This window comes from Aulonocara stuartgranti, assembly GCF_965226115.1.
Source record: "Aulonocara stuartgranti genome assembly, chromosome: 23".
In the NCBI taxonomy this organism is placed as follows: Eukaryota; Metazoa; Chordata; class Actinopteri; order Cichliformes; family Cichlidae; genus Aulonocara; species Aulonocara stuartgranti.
The window spans coordinates 46,980,766-46,994,861 of NC_138958.1; positions in this window are offsets into that span (position 1 = coordinate 46,980,766).

Below are 14,096 nucleotides of genomic sequence, written 5' to 3' on the forward strand. Positions count from 1 at the left end.
TGTCATCCTTAAAGACTAACTAGAAACAAGCAGTGCGCTCGCATCGACTCGACTTGTTTTGCAAGTTTGAAGTGAGATGGTACTTTGGAGTCAGCCTCCGAGATGATGGCTGGTTTTTGAAAAAAATCTCATATTTATACAATGAGCAGCAGACTTTCCTGACTTGCAGAGGTCAATGTCCTCCTCAGTCATGCGCCATGAGTGGCACAGATACTATTCATCAAATAACTAACATGGCCTTGATTGTTACTCCAGAGACTTATCTGCGATGTAGCTTTATAGCATTTTCATTAGCAATCGTATGATTTGTGTTACAATGACCTTTGTGGACGGGCCCGGACCCCCAGGCCTCGTCCGTGACGCCGACGGTGAGCGCAAGGTTTTTGTTTTCTTGCGCTTAAAATAACCTGATCAGCGTTCTGCGGACGGTTTGTTTACATTTCTCACATCTGTGATTGTTCACACGGGTTGGACACGAGCAGAGAGGGCTTTCAAGATGAAAAAGCCAACGTGAAACTTTAACGGACGACAATTGCAAGTTTTCCAATCAAATCTCCGTCACACCCTTCCTTGACCTCATCACGTTATCCACCTTAGTCAAGGAACAGTGGTTCGGGAAAATATGCATTTGTTTTTTGGACCAGTTTAAAACGTATCTCAACTAGTGATGTGCGGATCGATACTGAAATATCGATTCCTCCGATACCCGTCATTGTGTCCGGCCCCTTGGCGTGCACACTCACAACAATGGCTGAGCGTAAACAGAGTCATGTGCAGACGTATTTTACCTCCACGAACAGCTGAGACGTGGTTTGCCATACATGTGGCAAGAATGTGAGGTGTTGTGGTAACACCGCTGACCTGGTCAAACACCTCAGAGTGAATCATATCACAGAATATGACGAGCGTATGTTGAGGCGAACTGAAGAGGAGGAGAGGGAGAGGTGCTGCCAGGGCGAGACAGACGTCTCTCACGGAGTCCTTTAATGCTGCAGGCAGGCAACAAATAGCCACAACTTCAGGTTTTTCATTTCTGTATGATAATTCTGCATCATTAAGTGATAAGAACAAGTAATCTGATGTCCTGTGATCATTACGACGCTATAATTTGAGATAAAATAAAAGATAGAGTAAAAAAAATAAGTTTTTGTTCAGAGTATCGGTATCAGATCAGTATCGTCGATACCACCCTGAATTTTACTTGGTATCGGATCGGAAAGGAAATCAGTGGAAATCAAATCCTGCTTCTACAGGTGTCCAGTTCATTCACTCTGACCCCTCCAGATAAGCGTTGCCAGTTCTCACTGTGCTGTAGATCACATTTTCTTGTGTTTGGGGTTATAACGGTTACTTTTGAGGTCTGTGTTATAAAGCAAGTTAATCCTGAATTTAACTGGAGAAGACAAATTCCCACTGCGTGGTGTAGTGCACAGCCAGGCATTCTTTACATTAGTTCGTTTGACAAAACCAAAAAGCCGAAAGTATTTACTTGGAGTTTGGTTTGATGAAATAAGTGCCAGAATCAGTGAATACAAATGATTCCAATGACATGAAAACTGGTCGAAGGACAAATCCCTCAAGAAAAGCACGACTAGCACATTAAGTTTGTTTGTAATCATCATCATCTCTAACACCATGCGCACAACAGTGATTTTGTTACAGAACACTAAGATAGTAAAATCTGGGAAATGATGATATTTCTTTCCAAAACTTCCTGTCTGGAAGACATTAAAGCTGCTGTGCCACCTGCAGCTTCTTTCAATCTATGTTATGTGAATATATCTTTTTTTTTTGGGTTTGAACATCCATTCAAACTCACTCTCTGCCTAGCAAGTGTCATTCCCTCATTTCCTTGGGGTCCAGCTTCACATACGTGGCACTGAGCCTTTTCCTTTGTCACCTCTTTCTGCTACATGCCTAGCCTCCCAGTTTCTTGGTCTATTTTCTTCATTTCGCTAACTACACTTCTTTTTCTTTGTAAATCTCTTCCTTCAAATACTTTCAAAATCACTTTTCTTTTTTCCCTTTCTTCTGTGCAGAGAAGACATCAAACCCCTTCTTGGCAGTTTATCTCAATAAAGCTGTACTATCCCAGCCATCTGGTAAGTCTTCCCTACTACCCAGAGCCTGTTTATACTCCTGCATGTCTCTGCCTTCACTCACTTCCTCTTCTTGATGTCCAAACTCATCCTTCAAACTACCATTTGATGCTGCATAGCTGCATTCTCCCTGACACCTCCTTGTCTCCTGTCTTTTTGATTTCACCTTCTGCATAATATTTAGTTGCCCTGTGTGCAGCTTCCTCCACTTTCATATATTTCTACAAGTTCCTCCCTGTTCTTGAAGTATGTGTGCACCACGGCCATTTCCACTTGGAAAATCTGCCCCACATCTGTCTTTCTAGATTTCTCTCCTAAACACCACACCTACCCAACACCTCATAACCTCTGTTCCCTTCACCTAAATGTCCATTGAAGTCTGTGTCAATCACCACTGTAGTATGTGGTCTCTTGCACACAAAATGTGTCTACCCTCCACCTCCATAATATGAGTCCGCCAGCCCTCCCATTGCCAGTCAGAGTCCATAACAAGTCAAAAACATAAACAGCTCGAACGTATTATTTATTTAAAAGAGAGAGAGAGAGAGAGAGAGAGAGAGAGAGTAAGAGAGAGAGAGAGAGAGAGAGAGAGAGCTCAGTTGTCCTTGCTCTAGCATCAAGAGTCAGTGACTGGCTGTTCACTGCAGGCTCAGCAGTCCAATGGCCGATCAGCAACAACACAAATAAAAAATAAGACACGTTCTTGATTATGACAACAAACCACATCCAAAAAAATATGACAGCAACACTTTAAGTTTTGTGTGCATTCATCATGTGCAACTCTGCAGAAAGTCTCATGTCAAGGATGTGTGGACAGGGGGGCTATTAAAAAGTTCCAGTATACAGAATAGAAAACCATCAAATGAATGAAATAAAATCTGTTGTCACAGTGGTTTTTGAAGGAACAATTACTTCACAGATGGACAGCCTCATTATATTTGAGTTAAATCTGATGATACACACTTCACGTCACCCTAGTTACATGTTTTTATTTGCCATGTGTATGTTATCCAAGGGAGGGAAAAAATGAAAAAGAAAACTTTTGATGTGTCCAGACATTTCTTCACATCAGCTGCCAGCAACCAGTTTCAGCATGTACAACTGTTGCAGTAAGTGTGCTCATGCAGACCAACTATGCTGGTCCACTGTTCTTAATGGTGCTGCATGTTGAGAAAGAAGTGAAACAAATGTTTTGTTTAACAAGTCCACTAGTGTTAGAATAACTTGGCATTTCCAATCTGTTTCTGCTGTAGTTCAATGAAAGGTTTCAGTTACTTAAGTTTGAGAAAAACCAAAAAAACCGTTGGCCAGCTTCCCTCAGGGTCACTCCACGGTTGATGACATGGTCCACTATTGTAGCTCTGATGTCATCAGCAATTCTATTTCTTACTCTTCTTACCCGTCCTCTCCCCCCTCCTCGTCCTCCTCTTGCTCCTCCTTGTCCTTGTCGTCCTCTTCATCCTACTTCTTCACCTCCACGTCCTCTTCCTCGGCCTCCTCTCACTCTTCCTGCTCCCTCCATTGTACTCCACACACAGAGCTTACCTGTATCATAGTGCTTAGGCTGATTGCAAAGTGAACTAATTATCTAAAAAAGCTTTCACATGTGGCAGTGTGCCAGACAGTTGACAAAATAGTGTAAATAATGGCCATAAATGTGTATAGTTTTGCTAGGAGTGCGTTGATCATTTGGAAATTGAGTGCAAAGCAGTGAGTTGTGTTTACAGTTCTGCAAAAAGAGTGCTGTGCAGTGGATTGTAGCTACAGGTTTGCAAAGTGTGTGTTACAAAATGGCAAACTGAGTGCAAAGCAGTGTTTGTGCTTTTAGTTTTGCACACTCAGTGAGTGGTTTTGCTATAAGTATCAATAGTTTTAGGAATTGTGCTGTAAGAATCACAGTTAGGGTTTAAGCATTCAGAAAAACCTGTAATAAACGCACACGCATGCGTCTTCAGCATTACTGGGTTTCTGCAGCTCCTGGTTTCCTGTTTAATACATTCACACAAGCAATCAAACGCTATGAATCGTTCCACAATGTTTGCAGTCACTTTTCTTATCCCTCCTGACTCAAGAGCATAAAGCGATCTACGTTAGCTCTGGGAATTCTGACGGTCGTTCAGTAAATCTTTGTTTAATCTCTTTATTTGCTTTTTGGAGAAGTGAAGGTACAAAAACCTCGTCAATCAAATTTGCTTCGGTGGACAGAAAACAGCCGTTGTAGACTGTTTGGGGTTACCTTTTATAAGTATTGAATTTTCAAAAGTGAAGTCAGTTCTTCTGACCAGGTTCAGACCAGGATGAACACAAGTATGATACTGGACCCACTAGAGAACTGGTCCCAGCTGTGGGTTCACCTCCTCCTGCTGAACTCATAGGACAGACTCTAATGTAGCATCACGTTCATCGGTCACTCCTGACCTCCTGTGAAGCATGATGAATGTGTAATTAATGACTTCAGTATTTGGGGCATTATTGCTCTAAAAATCATATTAATAGTATTATTATTATTGTGCTTTAGGCTGCACTGATAACGCAGAGGTCTCTTCTTCCTCTGGGCTGTTTAAAGGGCCAGTTTGTCCAAAGCTGTGTATATACCAGCTGCTGTCAGGCTTCAGATGTCTGCATTAGTCCACAGTCCACTGTTTGTAAGCCATTGCTTTACTGCAAAAGTTCCCATCTACTGTAAAGAAATGGAGATAAGCAGGCACATAATATGAAAAGGCATGCTGTAGCTGACTTTGTCTTTTCTGATCCATCGGTTTGTGTGGCTCTTTCCACAGGAGGGACCTAACCCACACTTTATTTACTTATATGATAAGTTTAGTGGAGTGTAGTGCAAAATACACAGTGTTTACTTTTAATTTAACAACATGAAGCTGCATCAAGTTTCCATGGTGACTGCTCAAGAAATTCTGCATTCATAAATAAACATCAGACTGTCAAAAGAGCTCATCTGTGCGAGACCACCGAGCTGAGAGCATTTTCAGGTCCAGATCCCCCGTACGCCATCGTTGGAGAGCAGTTGACGTTTTTCTTCCTGACTTTGATTTGAACACGTTTAAATGGAAAAGAGTCAAGGAATCTATAAGCCTATCAGGGTATGTGACGCTTTTGCTTTTACTGCATTTCAGTAATTTGAAGAATTTGATGTCGTTTTAAAAGTTGACAAACTGAGAATCATTTTAAGTAACAATGACTAAATTGCTATTTCTTTGACAGGTGTTGTTCAACACACCGATTTATGAAACAGCTGTAAAGATCTGCTGGTATCTTCCGGGCTACAAGGCTCAGGTTAGACCCAGATTCATGCAAACCAAAGCTGACAGAAAATATCAGGTCATTTCTGAGGACCTGAGAGTGGTGGTGATTAAATGTCTCCTTTACTTTTAGGTTGCGATAATGACGGAGTTTCTCAGACTTCAGCAGGAAGATCTAATTCCACCGAACCTCACTGCTGAAGATCTGAGAGATCTTTTGGTGGAGAAGAGCAGGGAGACACTCAGAGAGCAGTGAGTTACTGTCACACCTGAAAGTCTGTTTGTGATGACGTGTAAGTGCTGAGAGAAAACCTCTGCTTTGCTTTCTTTTGAAGGCTGTGGGAGTTTGAGTTAGAGGATTTTGACGAAGAGGAAGCCAAACCTCTTCTAAGGCTGGTAAGACGAGAAAACCCACAAGACTTTTTTTTCATTACGTGCACATAACCTTTACACATAAGCGCACTGTAAATGTGTTTTCTGTTTCAGGTGTGGGCGGTGAACGTCAGCAATAAAATGAGGGACGTTGAATTTGAAGCCAGGTTGCTTCTTCAGTTCCCAGAGGCCGTACCTCCTAAATTTCAGTGAGTCACATGTAACATACAGTTATTAACCCTGTAAGACCCAACCCATCAAAAACCAGCCAGAAAATTCAGATTCTTTGGAACTGAGATGTTTATCAACCCTTTAAACAAAAGCCACACATGAGTTCTTTGCTATGTCATGTTGTGTATGATTTACTTTTATTGTGTATTTATTTTTTGTATCACATTTGATACACTGGGTGTTTTTGGCAACTTTTTGTTAACGACAATGTTAACTTTAGACTAAAAAAGAGTTTTGTCCACAACATTTAGAAATTATAGCAAGTATTGATCATGTTGATGAGATCGAGGTCTCAGAAACTCATGTATGCTACAAAGGTGGTTACAGGGTTAACAGTCCAGCTACAGTGTTTCAATATTTAAATGATGCTTTGAATATGTTTAACAGATAACTCTTATCATGTTTTTCTACAGAGCACCTAAACTCCTCAGCGCGGTGAAGGATTACGTTGAAATCCTGAAAAAGAAGCAGCAGGAACAGCCTAACAGCAAACTGCTCACCGCGCAGGAGGTAGTGGTCGAGGTAGTTCCCCGCGTTCTCCAGGGCTTCTGGGAGCTTCCTCCTCGTCCCCTCCTAAACATGGCCTCCCAGAGTCTAAGTATCCTCTCCACCAGTGTCACCAAGGCCACTTTAGATCGTGTCTCCAAGAGCCTCACGGCGATGGAAACACAGGCCGTCTTCACCCGCTCTATCCGAGACGATCTGGTCGACAGCATCCTGACGGAGATTAGACAGAAATTTCCTGAAGAAATTCTGTCTATCCAAGTTGCAAACTTTGCACCCCTGTTGCTGAAGACCATTGCTGATGTAGCAAGGATCCGGATATGTGAAATCTTTGAGCCCCCTTCAAGTCCTGATGTGAAGAGCACAAATGGTGAGCGCTCCTCTGACGGCCTTTCAGTGGCAAATGTTCCACCAGCCGAAGAAGCTCTGTCAGAAAGTGTTGCAGAGCCCGACGTTCCCTGTGAGGAACTTCTTTCTGAAAGGGCATCCAGTCTGAGTACTCGAGACCTTACGATCGAAGGAGCTCTGTCAGAAAGTGTTGCAGAGCCCGACGCTCCCTGTGAGGAACCCTATGGCGAGTCCAAATCCTGTGTTGAAGGTGAAGATCATATGATCAACGGATCTTGTTCTGAAATTGGGCCGGTTCCTGATGTTCCCTTTGAGGAACCTTTTCCAGAACCTGAAGCCAGAATGAAGTCCGAAGACCGTCAGATCAAGAAGAAGAAAAAGGGCTTCTTCAAAAGACTGAGAAGTCTGTTCTGCTGCTGTTGCAGACCAAAAGTCACCGACTGACACTGAAGCTGTGACCCAGTGTTGGTGTTGCAGTAACTCTAAATATGTAAATATGTTCCTTAATGATTGTTCTTCATGTTTTTGGGGGTTTCTTTAGTTTTCAGTGGGCTGGGTGTTTTTTCTCCTCCGTGTTCTTTACTTGATTCTTGTTCATAGTTCCTGATTTGTTTTCCTAGTTCTTGTTTCTTAGTTTGTAGTTTCTTGAGTCCACCTGAGTTTCCAGCAATAAAAGCTGACGATTCAAGTTTCATTCCACGTAAGAGTCCTGTGTTTGGGTCCTACTACCTGCCTGTCACAGCACACCATGACAGAAACTTTATAAACTCATTCATATTTCTACACGAGTCTCCAGCTATGTTAAAGATTTTTTTTCTTTCAAACATTTGTAAGAATCTCTTATGGTTCTCAAAATACTTCCACAAGTCCAGTAAGTGTAGTGCAGTAACATATTGATGGTATTATTTTTAATAATTATTTATTATTTTTAATGCACTTTGAACTGAAACTGGTATATAAAATGTACTTCCTGTAGAAAATGCAGTGTGAATGCTAATAGCTGAATAGCTTGAGTTGAATTTTTATAATTGCTGAAATCTTTGGTGAAAAACATGTTACAGTTTTTGCCCGTTGCTTGAACACATTTTGCAAAACGTCGCTCATTGTGCCAAAACTCTAAACACAAGTAAACATGACACATCAAAATATACCATTCACATCTGTGCCAAACTGAAACTCTGCTGTCAAAACCTAACATTCCTCTGTCAAGATGTAACTCTGTTGACAAAATGACACATACTTGCATCACATGCAGATCAGATCAGGGGGACACACTAGTCTACTTCATATAAAACACTGCAGTCTTTCATTGTCATTGTTTATTCTGAAGGCACATTTTCAGGAGACACAAACAACCAAAAAAAGCAAATAGGCCTACTCAATATTGTCCACTGCAGCACCATCAATTCAGATAAAGCAAAACACAAACATAATACAGTAATAGAAAAAACACTATACTGTACACACAAAAAATCATGACAATTGTGCATACGTGGGCTCATGGATCCCGCCGTCTGTTGGGGTCTGGCCACAGGACCTCATCGACATCGCAAGCAGTGTCTTCTCCCGCTGGGCACCGGGGAAAATATCCTCTTGCATGTCGAAACCATCCATGGATTGCTGTCACCTGAATGTAAATAGAAATATATGTGGTGGCCCCTAGAGACAAAACACGTACAAACTCCAAAGCACATTTCTAGCTTGAACTGAACTTCCAAAACAGAGCTACCTAGAACAGCGGTCCCCAACCCCCGGGCCTCGGACTGGTACCGGTCCGTGAGTCGTTTGGTACCGGGCCGCGAGAGTTGAGGCTCAGGTGTGAAATGTCTGGTTTTCAGGGTTTTTATCGCTTTTCAGCGTTATTTTGTTATCGTTTTTATCATTAACTCGGTTTTCCTGGGTCTTTTCACGTGTGTTATGAATAAATCTTCTTTTTCGGTACCGGTACTAGTTTTATTTTGTTGTATTTATCCGCGACACCTTAAAGGCCGGTCCGTGAAAATATTGTCGGGCATAAACCGGTCGGTGGTGCAAAAAAGGTTGGAGACCGCTGACCTAGATCACGTAAATTACACAATTGAAAGCATGAAAGCATATGTGTATTGTTTGTGTATTTATGCACAAGCATTCATATATATTCAAATCATTAAAAAAAAAAAGTTCATTTGCCTGTTACTACCACACACCAAATCTGGTCGTTGGTACTTGGTGAACTGAGAGACACAACAGCAGAGGTCACTATTAATGCTATAAAAGAGGCCTTTGCAAGACATGCAGTTGCCGAGACTGTGGTATCGGACAACAGGCCGCAAGTTTCATCAGAACAGTTCAAGCACTTTGCTAAAGAGTACCAGTTCACACATGAAACGAGCAGCCCCAGGTACCCCCAAGCCAACGGGGAGGCAGAACGCGCTGATCGTACCATTAAAGACTTGAGAGGACTGTGACTACAGCAGAGCACTGCTAGCGTGCAGGGCCACCCCACTGGAACATGGGCTCTCACCGGCACAGTTGCTCATGGGGAGACACCTGCGTACCTCTCTGCCACAAGCTGCTGCGAAGCTGGTGCCAAAGTGGCCCGACCTACAGGCTTTTCACGAGAAGGATGAGGAGGGGAGGCGTGAGCAGGCAAAACACTACAACCGCAGACATAGAGTCAGGACAGAAGGTGTGGATTACTACTGAAGGAACCACTGGAGCAGTAGTTGGACCTGCCAGTGCTCCCAGATCTTATGTGGTAGAGACAGACAGGTTTTCTAAGGAGAAATAGGAGCCACCTCACACCAACAGGGACTGTTACCAGATCTGGTCGAGCGGTGAGACCTCGTGTAAGATTGGATGTGTAATTCTCTGAAGTTATCCATTCAGGCCCTATTCAAAGCTGGCTTAGGCTGTTAGAGATGTTTACAATTATGTGTTTCGTTTAAATGTAAGTGAACAAGTGAGAGATGTGTATCATTTTAACGTTTGATAATGCTCTGCATTCCTGTTCTTGTGAGCTGAGTGAGTCATTGTGAAGTATGTCTTTAGCTAAAAGGAGGTGTAGCAGGAGACTACTGTACCCATAAGGCTGTGTGTGTGTGTGTGTGTGTGTGTGGGGGGGGGGGGGTATGATCTAAATTATAATATTGCTGACTGTCTGAGGCAAAATTTCCCCAAATCGAATCGAATCGAATCATGGATTGAATCGATTCGGGCAAGGGCGTCGATTTGGCATGGACGGAGGGGACATGTCCCCACCAATATCCAGCGATTATTGAATTGTCCCCACCAATAATTTGATCTCTTCGAGTAAAGAAAAGCAAACCTGATAGAAAGAAGAAAAAAAAAATCTGTCAACGTCTCATTCACCCAGCGGTGCCGAAAGAGTTAAATTACGTCCTGTACTGGAGTCCTACCTCATGTGACAAATATGGCCAATGTGATTGGCTGAACCTTTCAGGGAGCTCTGTTGAGTTTTAGCAGCGGCAAGCCTGCGCTGCCAGGAGGAGAGGAGGACGGCAGCAAAGAGGAAGAACCTGGATATAAGAAAGTATTTTTCAGAGAAACCTGTAAGTCACTTAAAGCCAAGTTCACTCATAATGTCACGGTCTGGCTGGCAGACCGTGGGGGTGTAGGGAAGGAGGACACAGGCGCGGTGCTCTATGTACAAGCAGTGCGTTTATTTACAGCGATGGACAGACATGACAATAAATCCCGTGCTCTCCCGACTCCCGTGACGTGTCCTCTTCCCAGTGCTAGTGCTCCTGTCTCCGCTTCTCCGTGATGAGCACCCCGTGCTCGCTGTCCTCTCGTCTCCCCGTAACTCCTGGGGACATAAGAGAGAGGAAGCCGTCAGACACACAATAATGCAGCAGACTCAAACTAGGAACTGGTCGAGAGACGGACGTGAAGCCACGCAATGATCCAGCGTCGGAGAGAGCTCCACCACACTCTCAAATAGCTCCTCCGACAGGCCTGATCAGCTGCAGGTGTGGCCAATCACCTGCCAGGGCCACACACACACACACACACACACACACACACACACACACACACGTCTACAAGCAGGGAGAACGAGGGACAGCAATACAAAATACATACATTATAATATTAGTCCATAACTGCTCAGGGTCCTGGGTCTGACACATAAAATGTGTCCGTCACAATAACGTTGCAGGCTATGCTAGGCTTTGGCCCACATCAGTCTAAAACTGTATGTAACCATGAATAACGTGTTTTGGAAACTAACAGCACAACATGCAGCACTGTTAGTTCTCTCAGTCTCAGAGCAGCGTTTCTAATTCTAATCTAAGTGAAGCTGTCAGAGAAAACAGCAGCCTCGAGCAGCCAGGATATTAGTTTACAGAGGCTGTTAGAATTATATGCCTAACGTTAAAATGTTGGTGACACAAGAATTTCATCTTAATGGCACTGACGTATTCATAGGTCATAGTTATGATTTTGCAAATATTCCACCTTGTAGTGCAGTTTGCACAACTTGTTTTAAAAATGCACTCAGCCTACAAACATTACTGATCAGTCAAGATCTGCACAAAGTGACAGACACACTGAAGCAGCTCCACATTTTATTCTTATTGTCATGTATGTCCTATTTGTCAGGTGACAGAAGAAGCAACACAAAGCTCAGAGAGCAATGGTGACACAAGATCACAGGTGGAATTGGATGATGACGCAGAATGAGAAGAGCGAAAGTGGATCGCTAAATGAAACGGATGAACCAGAACTGGTTTGTAAAAATGCTGCAGCTTCAGTGGTGTGGAACTGGTTTAGCTTTCGTCCGTCAGATACACAACAAAGCACTATTTTTGGTAGAGCATGCTAGCGGGCCGTCGTTATTACCGTGTTGTTTGGAAAATACGGCGCACTTAAAATCAATCCTTTGATTTTTCTGAAAGTCGACAGAGCCCCTTATAACCCCGTGTGCCTTATGTATGAACTCTGGTTGTGTTTACTGACCTCGAAACGATTTTATGTGCACGGCGCTCGAAAATCTGTCAGATGTTTCAGTACGACTTTGCTAAGCTACCACCGCTTGATGGATTGTCGGAGCGTTACGGCTGTCGTAGGCAGGAGCCTCGCGGAGTGAGCCATGTCTCCGTGACGACCAGGACACAGCAGTCACGGACGATTGGCTGTGCGGCGAGAAGTAGGTTCAGTTCGTCTATTTTGTTGACGACCGACCGTGCGCTGGTCAGAAAGATGCTCGGGAGCGGTGGTTTGAAAGGCTGCTTCTTTAGCCTGGCCAGCAGGCCCGACAGGCATCCCCGCTTTTGTTTGCGTTCCTTCCGCCGCCTGCGTTTCTTGGCAGAGGCGATAACAATCCACGGAGCACCCGATGTTCTCGCTATCTCCGGGGGGATGTTGTGCACCCTCTGATAATCACTGGTAATGGGGATCTGGCTGTTATATCCAATCTTGCATAATTCCAGATGGTTGTAGGAAAATTTGGCTTCACAATAAGGAAAACAAAAGAAGAAGAAAAAGTGGAGAAACAAAAAAGAAAGGCACCCAAGTGGAGAGCATAGAGCCGCTGCGTCTGTGCGCGACGCCATCTAGTATACTTCTTCTAGTACACAGCCTGGAGGTGTGTTTGGGGTCATTGTCCTGTTGAAAACTGGTCCCTAAATGCAATTTCTCAACGAGAAGTTTGGGCTCGGGTGAGTCTGCGTGCTGAAGATATCTACCTATTCGGAACCATGGTAACAGGGTTCTGGCTGATCGGAGCTGGCTTGAGAAAGCGGAACCGGCTGTTCAAACCCCCACAAGGCTGCCCGCTGGGATTGGAACGATGGGAGAGGCGTGAGTTTCTCAAAATGGGCTCATTGAGTCAGCACGGATAAGATCTTGGAGAGACTACGGCTGCTGTGGATACTCAGAATAAGATCTCTGACTGCAGACTGGATACATCTCGGAAAGGCTCGCTCGGAATAACATCTCTGGGCACAAATTGGATGACATCTCGGGGAGGCACACTGCCGTGAGTTCTCAGAATCGGCTCCTTGAGCACAAGAATGACAACATCACAGAACGCAAGTATGGCGAAGCTCGCGGCTCTCCAACGGGAGATTGAGAGACCAGTGTTGGACTGTAGAACTGCTTTGAAATTCATATGAGCTGTTCGCACTAAAGTAAAAAGCACCATCACTTATGCGGAGACCCCTTCAGCCCCAGACGTGGGCTCAAGGTCGGAGCTGAACAACACCCTGATAACGACTGTGTTGAGTCTGTTCCTTCCCATTCCATGCAAGGCCACCTGGGTTGGCTGGAAGACTGTTTACTTAGCCTGGCAGGGCGAAGGACACTGTCTCAGCTGAACCCTGGACACGCACACACATACAGGGAGTGCAGAATTATTAGGCAAATGAGAAGGGGTGTGGTCTAATGACATCAACATCCTATATCAGGTGTGCATAATTATTAGGCAACATCCTTTCCTTTGGCAAAATGGGTCAAAAGAAGGACTTGACAGGCTCAGAAAAGTCAAAAATAGTGAGATATCTTGCAGAGGGATGCAGCAGTCTCAAAATTACAAAGCTTCTGAAGCGTGATCATCGAACAATCAAGCGTTTCATTCAAAATAGTCAACAGGGTCGCAAGAAGCGTGTGGAAAAACCAAGGCGCAAAATAACTGCCCATGAACTGAGAAAAGTCAAGCGTGCAGCTGCCAAGATGCCACTTGCCACCAGTTTGGCCATATTTCAGAGCTGCAACATCACTGGAGTGCCCAAAAGCACAAGGTGTGCAATACTCAGAGACATGGCCAAGGTAAGAAAGGCTGAAAGACGACCACCACTGAACAAGACACACAAGCTGAAACGTCAAGACTGGGCCAAGAAATATCTCAAGACTGGTTTTTCTAAGGTTTTATGGACTGATGAAATGAGAGTGAGTCTTGATGGGCCAGATGGATGGGCCCGTGGCTGGATTGGTAAAGGGCAGAGAGCTCCAATCCGACTCAGACGCCAGCAAGGTGGAGGTGGAGTACTGGTTTGGGCTGGTATCATCAAAGATGAGCTTGTGGGGCCTTTTCGGGTTGAGGATGGAGTCAAGCTCAACTCCCAGTCCTACTGCCAGTTTCTGGAAGACACCTTCTTCAAGCAGTGGTACAGGAAGAAGTCTGCATCCTTCAAGAAAAACATGATTTTCATGCAGGACAATGCTCCATCACACGCGTCCAAGTACTCCACAGCGTGGCTGGCAAGAAAGGGTATAAAAGAAGAAAAACTAATGACATGGCCTCCTTGTTCACCTGATCTGAACCCCATTGAGAACCTGTGGTCCA